The 13217-nt window shown below is 37.6% G+C and overlaps 1 protein-coding gene and 1 non-coding gene across 3 annotated transcripts in view; one reads left to right on the top strand and one right to left on the bottom strand.

The window, feature by feature from the left end:
* Nucleotides 1-5376: 5376 nt before the first annotated feature.
* Nucleotides 5377-5460, bottom strand: TRNAL-UAA. The gene has a single exon. It is a non-coding gene; the product is annotated as a tRNA-Leu (tRNA).
* Nucleotides 5461-8687: 3227 nt separating this feature from the next.
* Nucleotides 8688-13217, top strand: part of LOC580229 (epidermal growth factor receptor kinase substrate 8) — a 74363-nt gene continuing 69833 nt past the window's right edge. For both annotated transcript variants that reach the window (XM_030993163.1, XM_030993165.1), the window contains exon 1: nt 8688-8843. The gene's annotated coding sequence lies outside the window, so the exon portion shown is untranslated. The remainder of the gene's footprint in view (nt 8844-13217) is intronic.

Consider the following 13217-nt stretch of genomic DNA (forward strand, 5'->3'; position numbering starts at 1 on the left):
TGTCTGAATTTTAAAAAATGTTTCTTTGTCCAATAAAAAGTCACAGTTCTAAGGGGAAGAAATTGCTGGCCGACCGACATAAAAAATACCACCGACTTCAACCCCACACCCCCCCCCCCCCTTTAGCGCCGCCCCTGAATGTAGAGTGGCCTGAGCGGGTAGGCACAGGGCGTGGTTCTAAACTTACAGAGACACTTCAATGAAGACACCTTTATTTCATGATTGCATGTGTTAAACTGCCACGGGCTTTACAACTTTAAACCTCCAGGGTTTATTTTGCATGTATAGGGATTTACATGATCTTTTATATAATAAAAGGAAATAATGAATATTCAAATATCATAGGTAGCAAATAAAGGATGACTAACAGAGGAATGAAAACAAACCGATATGAGAGGATGATCAAGCATAATGATGTGCACCAATCATAAATGTGAATTACTAAGTAGCCTGTTCACACTACAGCTCTACAATAACAAAGCATTTGTAGCCTTTGAAGCAGTTGAAGAAATTAATAAAAGTAGGCCTACTTGAAGAAATCGTTGAATTATAAGATATTAAGTTTATTTCAGAAAACTATTGCCCAAACTTTGTTTCCAGGAACACAAGAAGACAAAACTTCTTTGGCACATTTGTCTGAGGCTGCATGAAAAGAAGAAAAGTCTGAAATTTTTCGCCGCGATGACATAGACGAGGAACAATGAATTTATTTTCAGGTGCAAATTAAAGACAAAGAAGAATCTCAGAATTAAATTTGTGGGTGGTGCCACATTTCAGTTTTTAAATATGTCCGATTATAGGCATGTGTGACAATAAAAGTTTTGTTTTCACGTTTCTAGGGATGTGCACCTCTGAAAATGATCTCTTATAGATTGGACTGTTGTTGAAAATCTCACATATTGTTTTAATGTATATTTGATAGGTTTACTCTCATCGTCACACACGTCTTGGAGGCTTGTTAGCTGCCGAGTTAATGCTACAAAGTCAATATCTCCGGCATACACTTCCCTCAACTCATCAGCACGAACAAAATATTGGGGAGAGGGCTCATGATAACCGAGCCCGGCCGAAATATTGGGGGGGGGGTGGCTCAATGATATCCGGGCCCCTCAAACATATCGGGGGGCTCCGTGATGTTATCCGAGCCACACACACACATATCGGGGGGCTCCGTGATGTTATCCGAGCCCCACCAAAAACACTTGAGGGGGGGGGGGGGCTTATGATATCTGAGCCCCACCAACATATGGGGGGGGGGCTCAATGATATCCCTCCAAAATATTTTGGGGGTTAAATGATATCCGAGATCCACCAAATATATTTTTGGGGTCAATGATATGCGAGACCCGATGTCTGAGCCCCCCCCCCCTCCCTCCTCCCTAAATAAATATTTATAAAATGTTTATATTTGAATGGTAATCTGTAGATTATAGGTATACATGAGTTTCATGCCTAGAATACAATCATTGGGGAGGAGGGGGTCATGATATCCGAGCCCCGCAATAAATCTCGGGGGCGGCTCAATGATATCTGAGCCCCACTTAAAATATTGGGGGCTCAATGGTATCTTAGCCCCTAAGGACTCAATAAATTCTAAGCCCCACCAAAAGATTGGAGGGCTCAATTAATGATAACTATAAGCCCCGCAAAAAATATTGGGGGGGGGGGGGGGCTCAATGATCTCTCAGCCCCCCCCCCCCCAATATTTTTTTTTGGGGGGGGGGCTGTGCCCCCCAATCTCCCTCCCCCCGGTTCCTAAGCCTAATTACAGTTCAATGAAGTCTACTTTTTGAAACTTAAAGGGATTGGGTAACTTTGTAATAGGTTCTGAAACAAAAAATCCTGGAATGATAGTTAGGGCTAGTTCTGATTGGAAAACGACCCAAATATCGGAGTATGGCTAGCTGCCCCAGGGCCTTGTCCTATATACGGATCAGAGAAAAAATACTTTAAACATTTCGGGGGTTCCTTTTATGACTTTCGGGGGCTCTTTTTGGCATTTCGGGGGCTAATTCACCCCGAGCCCCCGTGTATTTTTCCTCCTGATACGGATAAGTGAGTGCCCTAATGGGTCTACTTCTAACTCGTGTTTTTAGCCCTGCTTTCTTTACTTTTTCCTTTCCTTTCTTTTTTCTTTCCTTTCCAAAGAGGGGGAGAGGGGGTCCATCGCCCCCGTATATCCGCGCCTGAGTGACACCCACACAAACTAACCTTATCTATTACCGAACAAAAAAATGAAGAAAGAGCTCCTCGACACCATAGGTGTAAGTATTCAGCCAGTTCCTACCCCCCCCCCCCCCACCAATATAAACTTTAAAAGTAATTTTTTTGTTTTCTAATTTGATACCAGTGATATACAGTTGCTGAAATGGCCTAACTCTCCTGGATTTTTCCTCGGTTTTTAGTAATTTTTTTTATTTCGCATCTTTATACAGAGTAACATGTTCAGCTATAAAATCATTACAAAACATTGTTGAAAACATTAAGATAAGCTGGTTTACAACAGGGCTCTGTTTAAAAACAACATAAAAATGACAATGAACAATATTGTATATATCAATGACAGGGGTAACGAAAGCTAACACACACACACACACACACACACACCTGTTTACCACCTGTTTACAAAATAGAAATTACATTAAAATCAAGCATAAAATGAATTTGACCTCATTGCAACCCCCTCCTCCACCTTCATTAAAAAAAGCTATTTATTGCCAGGTTTGATAAATTTTTTGAAATACTTTTTATGCGTTTGTTGGAGAATGACATATATCACAATTTACAATCAGGCAAGAAATGTGCTTATGTACTATTTAGAGGCCGACATGTCAGGTCCCGCGGAACGGCGGGCTTGGGGGCTCAAACCCCCCCCCCTCCCACCCACACACTTTTGAAAAAGTATATTAAAGAGAATTAAATAGAAAGAAATAGAAAACAAAGTATGCTCATGTAACCGTAATTAAATGCCCATACCCCTGAGCTAATTCCGGGGGCTCTGCCCCCTGGACTCCATCTTGGGCCCTAAGGCTGGCCCCTGGATGCTAATCTGACCTTAATTGTAATGCCTACAACCCCTACGCTTCCGGGGCCTCCGCCCCTTGGACCATACGCCAATTAGTGACCTGCCAGTGTCATGAATATGGTATTAAAATATGCTCATCTGACCGTAAGTACGAAGCCACGTACAATCGATTACAACAGTAATTGTGGGGCCGATATCACGAGTATGCCTTCATAGAATAAAGGTTTTAAAGAAAATATTCACTTCTACTTTCAAAAGGACTGACCTATTTGCTTAAAAAAATTGTAGAGAGTTATTATTATGTAATTTCTAGAAAAAATGCCAACCACATGATTTACAATGAGACAAAAAACATTGATTTGCCGAGTTTCTTCCTTTTATCAAATATACACGTAAAACAATGGGGGACAGACTGAGCGGATGGCAATCCGCACGGATCCGTGCGAGCAGAAAACCCGCATATTATGTCCGACGGAAAAACGAAACTGGTAGGACAAACGGCGCGGTCACACCGGCCTATGTGTAGACGCAAAATTCCTTGGAAATGGATAAGATAACTTTTAATATGAAGTTTAAAATCATTGTGTTACAGCCAAATTTACAGGTTTCTCTTGTAAAATACTCCTAATTTTCTATTGAAGATGTACATTGTTTTAAAATTGAAATGTTTAAACTACATACTTTTTAATATCATGTATGATGAGAAAACTTTGAGTTTTCACTGTGATTAAAACTGATTTTGGAAATTAAAGTCCACAAATTATGTTACTGAATTTAAAATGTCGTGGACTTTATATTACTTGCATAGTGTGTGAGTGAAGAACTTCAAATCAATGCTAAATTTATAAATCAGGCAAAATTATGGTTTATATTCTCTATTGACAAATAATGGTTACTTAACAGCTGTTAAAAAAGAACAATATTAATCAGCGGTTTAGTTAAACCCTTAGTTAAAAAGTTAAAACCCTAGTTGAATCCACCTTTGTTTCAATCAGTATTGAGTAAAAACATGTACTTAACTTAGTACATGTTTTTACTCACTATTGATTGAGCAACTAAGCGTTACCCAGAAAACATCATACTCAATATTTGAGCAAAAAATTGCTCAAACAATTTGAGTCAAAACATGTACTCGTTAATTGAGTAAAATTTGGCTTAACTCATGAGCAACTTCTTACTCGACATGAGTTGATTACGTTTCTACCCAGATGCTGAGTAAAAGGGGGAACTGCTCAACAAAGGAGTAAATATTGAGTAAAGGTTGACTCATTCAAACTGAGTAGAGATTTAGTCTTTTATTGAGTAATATTTTTACTCAACAGATGGGTATATTTGTTATTCAACACATGCTGAGTAAAGTTTACTCAAAAGTTGGGTGTTTCCCTTTTGACTACTTAAAAGAGTAACATTTTTACTCAAATTGAGCAGTTTTTATTTAGAGTGTAGGCCCTAAAGCTAAAAGTCTCGTGGCAAAAAAGTTCCGTACTATTTCATCAGCTTCCCTTCGATCAGAACTACACTTTTTTTGTTGCTTTCTTTAGCACACATTCTTTCTTTTTTGACGCCAGGGGGGCCGGGCCCCCGCCCCCCTGGATCCGCCACTGCCCACAACTGTTACTGTTCGATTTACATCTCTTGAGTGTCTGAGATGAACTGAACGCTGATCAAAAATAAGTATCAGCTGACGATAATATTTTGTGCAACTACTCAATTCACGAGTCATCTTGGATCCCTGTTCGAACAGGGCGATCTGCTCGGGTCGAGATTGTGTAGAGATCCCTTTTAAGGGATCTCTGGTCGAGATTGTGTAGAGATCCCTTTTAAGGGATCTCTACACAATCTCGACCCGAGCAGATCGACCTGTTCGAACAGGGATTTGTCTAGTGGGGATCGCGTTGGGATCGAAATGATCGAGAAGAAATCGAAGTTGTGGTCGACTATACGTCGTGCAGGAGTCGTAAGTGGTTGAATGTGGGTCGCCAATGGTCGAATAGCGGTCGGGAAGAGCTTGGGTTTAGGCATGTGGTCGGGATTGGTTTGGGAAAAATGGGTGATCGGGCTTGATGGTGGGTTCCCACTGCCGATCAAACCAACCGACCAAGCCCAATCAATCCCGATCACCCATTTCCCCCCGATTAATCCCGACCCCATGCCTAAACACAAATCCTGGATCTGCCGCCAAGTAATAGGCACAATATAAAAAGAATATCTTCGTGGCCATTTGAACCCAAGTAGACCGATCTCCGTGTAAGGGAGGTTATTTTTTATGTTTTGTCATGTATTCGAGAGCGAGAGACACACACAAATTGTAAAAGGGTACTGTAACAAATATTTAAAAAAAGATCTCTGTTTAGTACGGATGGGGTTCGAACCCATGCGGACATTACGTCCATTGGAACTTAAGTCCAACGCCTTAACCACTCGGCCACCGTACTGGAGGTTTGTTGTGATGTTCAAGACATGTATACCGCCACCAACGAGTTTCGTTTACGAGTAAATCATATTTGGAAAAGAAAATATAAACACATTATCGCATTTAAATATTTTGGAACTCTTGTTGCCTCTGACGTTATTATATCTTATATTGAAAAAAATATGAACGGTATTTCAGGCAAATCTTGATATGCCCATCAATATCAAAATGGCCTTTCTTTTTATTGAAACAAAATTCGAAATTCGAAACAAACAACCAAACCTTTCGTTTACCTTATAAAAGACCTCAAAAAGCTTTTTTGCTTTTATTCAGATATCAATGTATACAATTATAACGAGGAACATAATTTGTCTTAAAGCATAGATCATAGTCTATTGTCTTTTACATTATAAACAAAGACATATTAAAACAAATATTAGTATCAAAACTAATATAGTAATAATTTATTCGAGTATGTAAATTGTGATACATTTCTACAATTTGGAACAAAGAAAGAACAAATTCAATATAGAAAAGGTCAAAGGTGACGATTATACTTCAAATTAATATTTTCGGATACAACATTATAAAAAGGAACATTTTTTACACTATAAAAACATTTTCTATGCAAATTTATTAGTTCAATATAAATTAAGCAACCTGAATAAAAAAAAATCTTTAAACACAAAGTGTAGGCTGAAATTGCTGCTTGCGACCCATAAGAAACCAATTTGTTTCATATTTTTACATATAATTACAAGGTGCACTTGGTTAACTCCAAGATTTTATTATTACTATATGAGGGTCTTGTGTCAGTGGAGGTCTGTAACTATATTGTTGTAGTAAAAAAACAACAACCCCAAAACAACAAGTAAACAACAAACAGATAAGTGTCAGGATCACAGAGAAAGTGAGCAGGAATTAAAAATATATATTTATAGAAGTATATATAAATGGGGTAAAATTTTCCCATTTTGTCTTTAATTTTGCTTTTTCATAATTGTTTATTCATATTATTTAAAAAAAAAAGCTTTTTTGCCTTTATTCAGATTTTCATAATTATACAAAATGATGAATAGGAACATAATTGTTCTTACAATATAAACATACATGTAGTAAAGTGTCTCATACATTATAAACACAGACATATTTAAAAAATATTTTCCATAAGTATCCAAACTAATATAGTACACTTTCATGAAAGCATCATGCCGCCCTCTTTCGTTAGCTGCATACTTCTTTTCATCATGGCAAAGTGCAAAAAAAGGAAATGCCTCCATTTGAAATAAAATCGATTGTTCTAGATAGCATTGGAAATTCATGGAATGGGTTTTTACATATATATACAGATGGTTCTAAACTCGAGGATGGGAAGACAGGAGCCGCATTTTATGTGTCTCATTATAATGTGGTGAAATTTTTTAGATTATGTCTGTATTATGAGAGCAGAACTAGTGGCCATACTAATGGCACTAGAGTGGATTAATACATTTATTGAATCCTCTTCGGTGGTAATTTTTAGCGACGCTTTGTCAGCTTTACAAATGATCGATTCATACTTTATTAGATGTGCTATTGTAAATGAAATTTTATCCATAATTAATATTTTGCAGTTTAAGGATGTTTGTGTTGCTTTTGAATGGATTCCGTCACATTGCGATATTAGGGGCAATGAGATCGTAGATCGGGCTGCCAAAAAAGGAGCCATGAAAAGGTGTATAGACATAGTTATACCAAATACAAGAAGTGAATTGGCAGCCTCTCGTTTGATCCATTATAACAAATTATGGCAAGCAGAATGGGACAATGCAGAACACGGTAGATTTTTATATGCTTTGCATAGCGACGTTTCAAAGCCCATACATAGACAAGGCCTATCTCGCAGAGAAGAATGCTTGATACAACAACTAAGAGTAGGTAACTGTAGTTTAAATTATTACCTTTTTCAAATTAACCAACACGATACTGGTCTTTGTGAAGTTTGTCAAGAAGATGAAACAATTAAACATTTTATTTTCTATTGTACAAAATACGACAAAGATAGACGTCTCTTAAAAGAAAGGATTAAATTGAACAACCCCAATCTGAAACAATTATTGATGTCTAACCCAATTTTTACTCGTGAATTATTGGGTTACATATACGATACTAATCGTTTTAGATAGCTTTTAAAGCTATCAGGGATCCCCTTAACTTATATCGATCCTGTAATAATATATAAAATGAAGTATTTGCGGTTTTTCCATGAACAATTGCAACCAACTCCCATCTCGCCTTTTATGTGCATTTTATGCAATTTTAATATTGCAGCTTTTTTTTTTTTTTTTTTTTTTTTTTTTTTTTTTTTTTTTATAAAACCTTATCACTATTAATTTCATTTCACCAAGGAAAGTCGCTCGTGGGCTTGATTTCCGAAGCCCACGCCAAAGCTATACACGAAATTGACTGGCGCAAATAATCTTTGAGATTGAAGAGCGCCATCTAAACGAAGAACCAACCAACAACATCATGGTTACGTAATGTCATATTTTTGATGAGATCAGGAGGTTCGTGGCTATTCGCATGGAATATATATATATGAAATCCAGTATCCACCTTTTTTTTCCTTCAAATGCAAATAGCATTTTTAAACTAAAATAAATAAACAACATTTCATTTACAAGTAGTATATGTATATAGGCCAAACTTCTCACGTACGTTGTATACCGCGAAACCCATTTTGGCAATGTCCCCTATGAACGATTCAAAATCCTACTTCAAATCCAATCAATTGTAAATGATATGACTTTTATTCTCTCATTAAGAATTAGGAAATAAAGGGAATTGGAGATATCTTTTTATAAAGTCAAATAATGATTAGACATACCTTTTAAATCTCGGGAAATCAACGTTAAACATTTTACTACCCAATAAACCCATTTGTATACACCTGTAACACAACCTTACGTAGGAATATCGCCTGCCCGCCCCTTGGAAACATGGCTTCTTTAAACAAAATACATCAATTAAAAGAATTATCCCGCCCTCACGTTGAAACAAAAATCAAATCTTGTGGAAATATTTATTTCAAATGAAGTATAAAGCAGACTGCAACTTTTTTTTAAAATGTGATTATGAATGGTTTGTCGATAACATCATAACATAGAAACGACTTAATTTGAGGAGTAAGTTTGCTGAAAAGAACAGCGCATGCAATTGTCAACAATCGACTTCTATTCACGCCCTCCACTCAAGCTCTCGACATCGACACTGACTCTCAGAGAATGATAGAAGCCGATTTCTAACGGAAAGCCTGACTATGTGGCTTATATTTAGCGATTTTTTGAGCATCCTTTGAACTGTCTTGGTTAAACGAGCTGACAGTCGGAATCAAAGATAGCAGAGATTCCTGTTACCGAGACACTGGTAAGATTTCTCTCGTTCTAAAATCATGAAATCGGGGTTTATTTGGTGGCATTTTGTGCCTATGACTATGCGGTAGTTTGTGTGTGTATCGAGGGCGCAGTGAATGATGCGGTACTCCGGATGTTATGACGGTGTACGCCGAGCTACGGCGTGCAAACTCGGGCGCCGCGCGGTAGCCACAATAATACGTTGTTTCATGGAGTTTCATGGTTATCTGTTTGTAATATCTTGTTGCAAAGTGTGTGTTGATGCACTGCAGTGTAAGGTATTTTGTAGTTTTAATGTAGAAAGAATTATCAAGACCAAAATGTGTATCAGATAAAGATGAATCATTTCATGAAAAACTTCCATTGTGACTTTCAAGATTCAAAGAAAGAGAAATAGTGCTTAGTGATGATGTGATGATGGTAAATGATGATAACGGTAAATGGTTACAACAACAACATCTGCAGTGATGAAGATGATGATAAGAATGCATATGTACTATACCGCTATACTACTATATAGACTACTACTTCTACCAGTACCATATACTATGAATTGTCCATTTCTAAGCAAATTCATTTCTATGCTGGCAATTATTCCCCCATTTATTCTTATAAAATGGGATATAAATTATACTTTTGTGTCTTCAAAAAGTTAGAGTAATTTAGGTGGTTGGTCTCGAGACGTAAAATTATACCTCTAATGAGAAGGAACAAAATACAGTTTTTGTGTAGCATCCTCGCCTCTTCCAGCTCCATTCCTCGATTGTTACTATAAAATCATTCAAATGTACCGGTAAACTACATTTCTTTGGGTTTTCCTCCTTTGTGTGTGTGTGTTATTGGGTTTTTACAGACGTGTATCAATCAGATATGATTATTTACGTCTGGGGACCGACTTTTAACGTCACCATCCGAAAGACGTGACTCAGTTTCGAACCTGCGTCCTCAGCTGAATCAGTTTTTAACTTCCACTGTTAGCTGGATTACAGGCGCACGCCACAACGCCTAGTCAGTACAACAAAAAGTCCCATTTTTTTTAGGTTTTCCTCCTATTGGGCGTTGCGGAGATTTGTCAGAAGTTGCCCTTTTAGACCCCTCTAGTTTGTGGAGTGTACATGTGATTGACGACTGGAACTCTCTGCCTGAAGTAGTAGTTCAGGCTCCCACCATAGACGCCTTCAAAACCAGACTTGATCGTTGCTGGAAGGAACAGTGTCATATCTCTCAATACTCGAACTGATTTCTTCAATTTCTTTGCTCCTGGGACATTGTACATGGTACATTGTCCTGTCAAGATGCAACCTCTTGCCCCTCTGCCTCCCTGACTTGTATATAATGAGAATTATTATTATTAGAGTATGAGTACAAGAAGATAGACCAAGAAGATAGACCTGGAAGCTTGACTGCTGTCTCAGCATTCTTCCAGTATTTGTGGTAAAGGTAAAGGTAAAGGCAAAACATGGATGAATTTAGTCCGGATTTTGCTTGTATGTGCCTCACCTCAGTCCTCTCTTCTGCTCTATCATGCTCTATCCAATACAGAGTAGTGCAACAAGTCATGCATGCACAATGATTGATAAAACCCAGAATTAGTAAACATACGTATGGATACTAATGTAAACTTCTTTTTAAGTTGGTCGGATCATAAACGGATCAGTGTCGAATTTAAACGTGACAGGTTCACTTCAACACTTCTCCATGACATTGAAACATTAATTGTAGACACTGAGGGCATCGGTGTCGAATTTAAACGTGACAGGTTCACTTCAACACTTCTCCATGACATTAAAACATTAATTGTAGACACTGAGGGCATCGGTGTCGAATTTAAACGTGACAGGTTCACTTCAACACTTCTCCATGACATTAAAAAATTAATTGTAGACACTGAGGGCATCGGTGTCGAATTTAAACGTGACAGGTTCACTTCAACACTTCTCCATGACATTAAAACATTAATTGTAGACACTGAGGGCATCGGTGTCGAATTTAAACGTGACAGGTTCACTTCAACACTTCTCCATGACATTAAAACATTAATTGTAGACACTGAGGGCATCGGTGTCGAATTTAAAAGTGACAGGTTCACTTCAACACTTCTCCATGACATTAAAACATTAATTGTAGACACCGAAGGCATCGGTGTCGAATTTAAAAGTGACAGGTTCACTTCAACACTTCTCCATGACATTAAAACATTAATTGTAGACACTGAGGGCATTATCTAGACCTTCATTTGAACTATTCCAGGGTTTCTTCATTCTTACGCAAAATAATGATTACGTTTCTCAGTGTCGGAATGAACAGCTTTTTAATCTGTCACCTATTGTAGTATAAACAGTTTTTTCTAGTGGTGTAAATGACACTATATAAATAGATGAATTTAAAACATTGGGCTTTCAACGGTGTAAATGGGGCCTAACGTTGACAGGAGATCTAATCGCTGGCATGCTACCCATGTCATACGTGACCGTTCCTTTTGATTTCGTCCTTCGATGTGTGCCTTACTTTTGGTGACACCTTGTTAAATCAACACTGCCCTACCCCTGTATACCTGTGCAATGCTGGACTATCTATCTGTCTCTATCTCTCCGAGTCGCCCACCGAAAGCAAAGGGCTATTCACATACGATTGGTATTCAAATAGGAAATGAAAATTCATTGTATATTACATAAGGCACTGTACATCATTACTCTCTGAAAAACACCTAAACATCGATTAGGCCAAATAAAAAAAAACATGTTTAGCGTCCTGTTTTTTCGAAAAATAGGAAGGAGGAGGCCCTTTTTATCTTTTATTTCAAAATGGCCGCTCGGTACATTTTCCCTGACAGTCGAGGCTATTTTTTTTCAAGATTGCCGCCGACAATTTAAAAAGAAAAAAAAAAAAAAAAATCAGAAATAGAGCCATTTTAGCAGTGTTTTTCATGTTTTTTTTTTCTTTCAAAAAAAAAAAAAAAAAAAAAAAAAAAAAATAAATAAATAGGAGGCGGCCCCAAAAAAGGAAGCGGGCGGGGACGCTAAACATGTATATTTTTTTAAATGGCCTTAGAAGTTTACAGTAGATTTTATATCAAGGTACAGGGAAACCATTGCCTTTGGGAACCATAGTAAAGCAGATGGGAATGAGAAAGTCCAGTAGTCAATGGGTTTCTAATACAGGGATTATATCCTGCACAGTGTTTTGCACCCTATTCAAAGGATCGTTTCTTCTAAGATATTTTTGTTGTATTTCCACAGGATTTTAAAATCCTCTAGGACCCTTTGCTCCCGACTTGGAATATGAAAATGTTGTACCCTTTCCGTCTATCTTCTTAAAATTTTAGAACATTTTTTGGTTTAGGTTTTGAGTTACTGTTTCTTGTCTGCAGTTGGACATTCTAGGCCTGACAAAATTACATGTAGACCACCATAGTTAATCTTCAATCCGGTCCAATGGTCTCGTTGCTCACATTGTATCTATTCTGCTACTGTAGCTCCATTCATTAAGAAGGCTGTAGGGAAAGCCTATTTATGACCTGCTTGAAGCCTTTATGATGTCCTATGGTATTTAATACCCCTTCTATACCCCCTTAATACCCCTCTGATGCCCCCCCCCCCATTCAAATCCACTTTGAAGCCCCACTGTTGACCAGGAGGGGGAACAAAGAGCACCCTCTATTAATCCCCTCTCCCCTATTATGAAACTGATGCGGTTCTTTCTTCCATGGAGATTTCAAATGGTTCATAAGAAGATAACCCTGGACCTCCCAATTCCAAGGCATGTGATTTAAAGAGAATGTATTGTTTCTTGTTTTCTATTAGTTACAATGGTAGGGCAGTGAAGCGATGATGGTGGGAGGGAGAGGGGGGGGGGGCAGGAGAGGAGGGGGAAGGGGAAAAGTTGCAATGATTTTGATTTGTAACTTGAACATGGAGAAGAATAGTGCTGTTGTCTGTTACCTACATGTACATGTAATGCATCTGTTGATTTTGATTTTTAGAAATGTTACATACATGTAGTTATATTACATTATTATTATTATCATCATCATTGCTGTTAGAGAAGAGGTGGAGGGGGAGAGGTTGCAATGATTTTGATTTGTAGCTTGTAACTTGAAGGTTAAGAACAAATATACCGGTAGTTATATAGTGCCTACATGGACATGTAATGCATCTGTTGATTTTGTGAAGTGTACATAGTATTATTACATTAGTATTATTATCATCATTATTGTTGTTATTACATCATTTGTAACTAGTGTATTGCAATGCCTTCATAATGATAATATGCATACATAATTTATAACTCCAATCTCTTTGATTCTTAACTTCAAAATCCCAGGGTATTTAAATTAGACCTTGCCCCTTTTTATGGCCCCACATCTTCAAAGTAAATGGCCTGTACC

This window comes from Strongylocentrotus purpuratus, unplaced genomic scaffold, assembly GCF_000002235.5.
Source record: "Strongylocentrotus purpuratus isolate Spur 01 unplaced genomic scaffold, Spur_5.0 spur5_scaffold_20, whole genome shotgun sequence".
Classification (NCBI taxonomy): domain Eukaryota; kingdom Metazoa; phylum Echinodermata; class Echinoidea; order Camarodonta; family Strongylocentrotidae; genus Strongylocentrotus; species Strongylocentrotus purpuratus.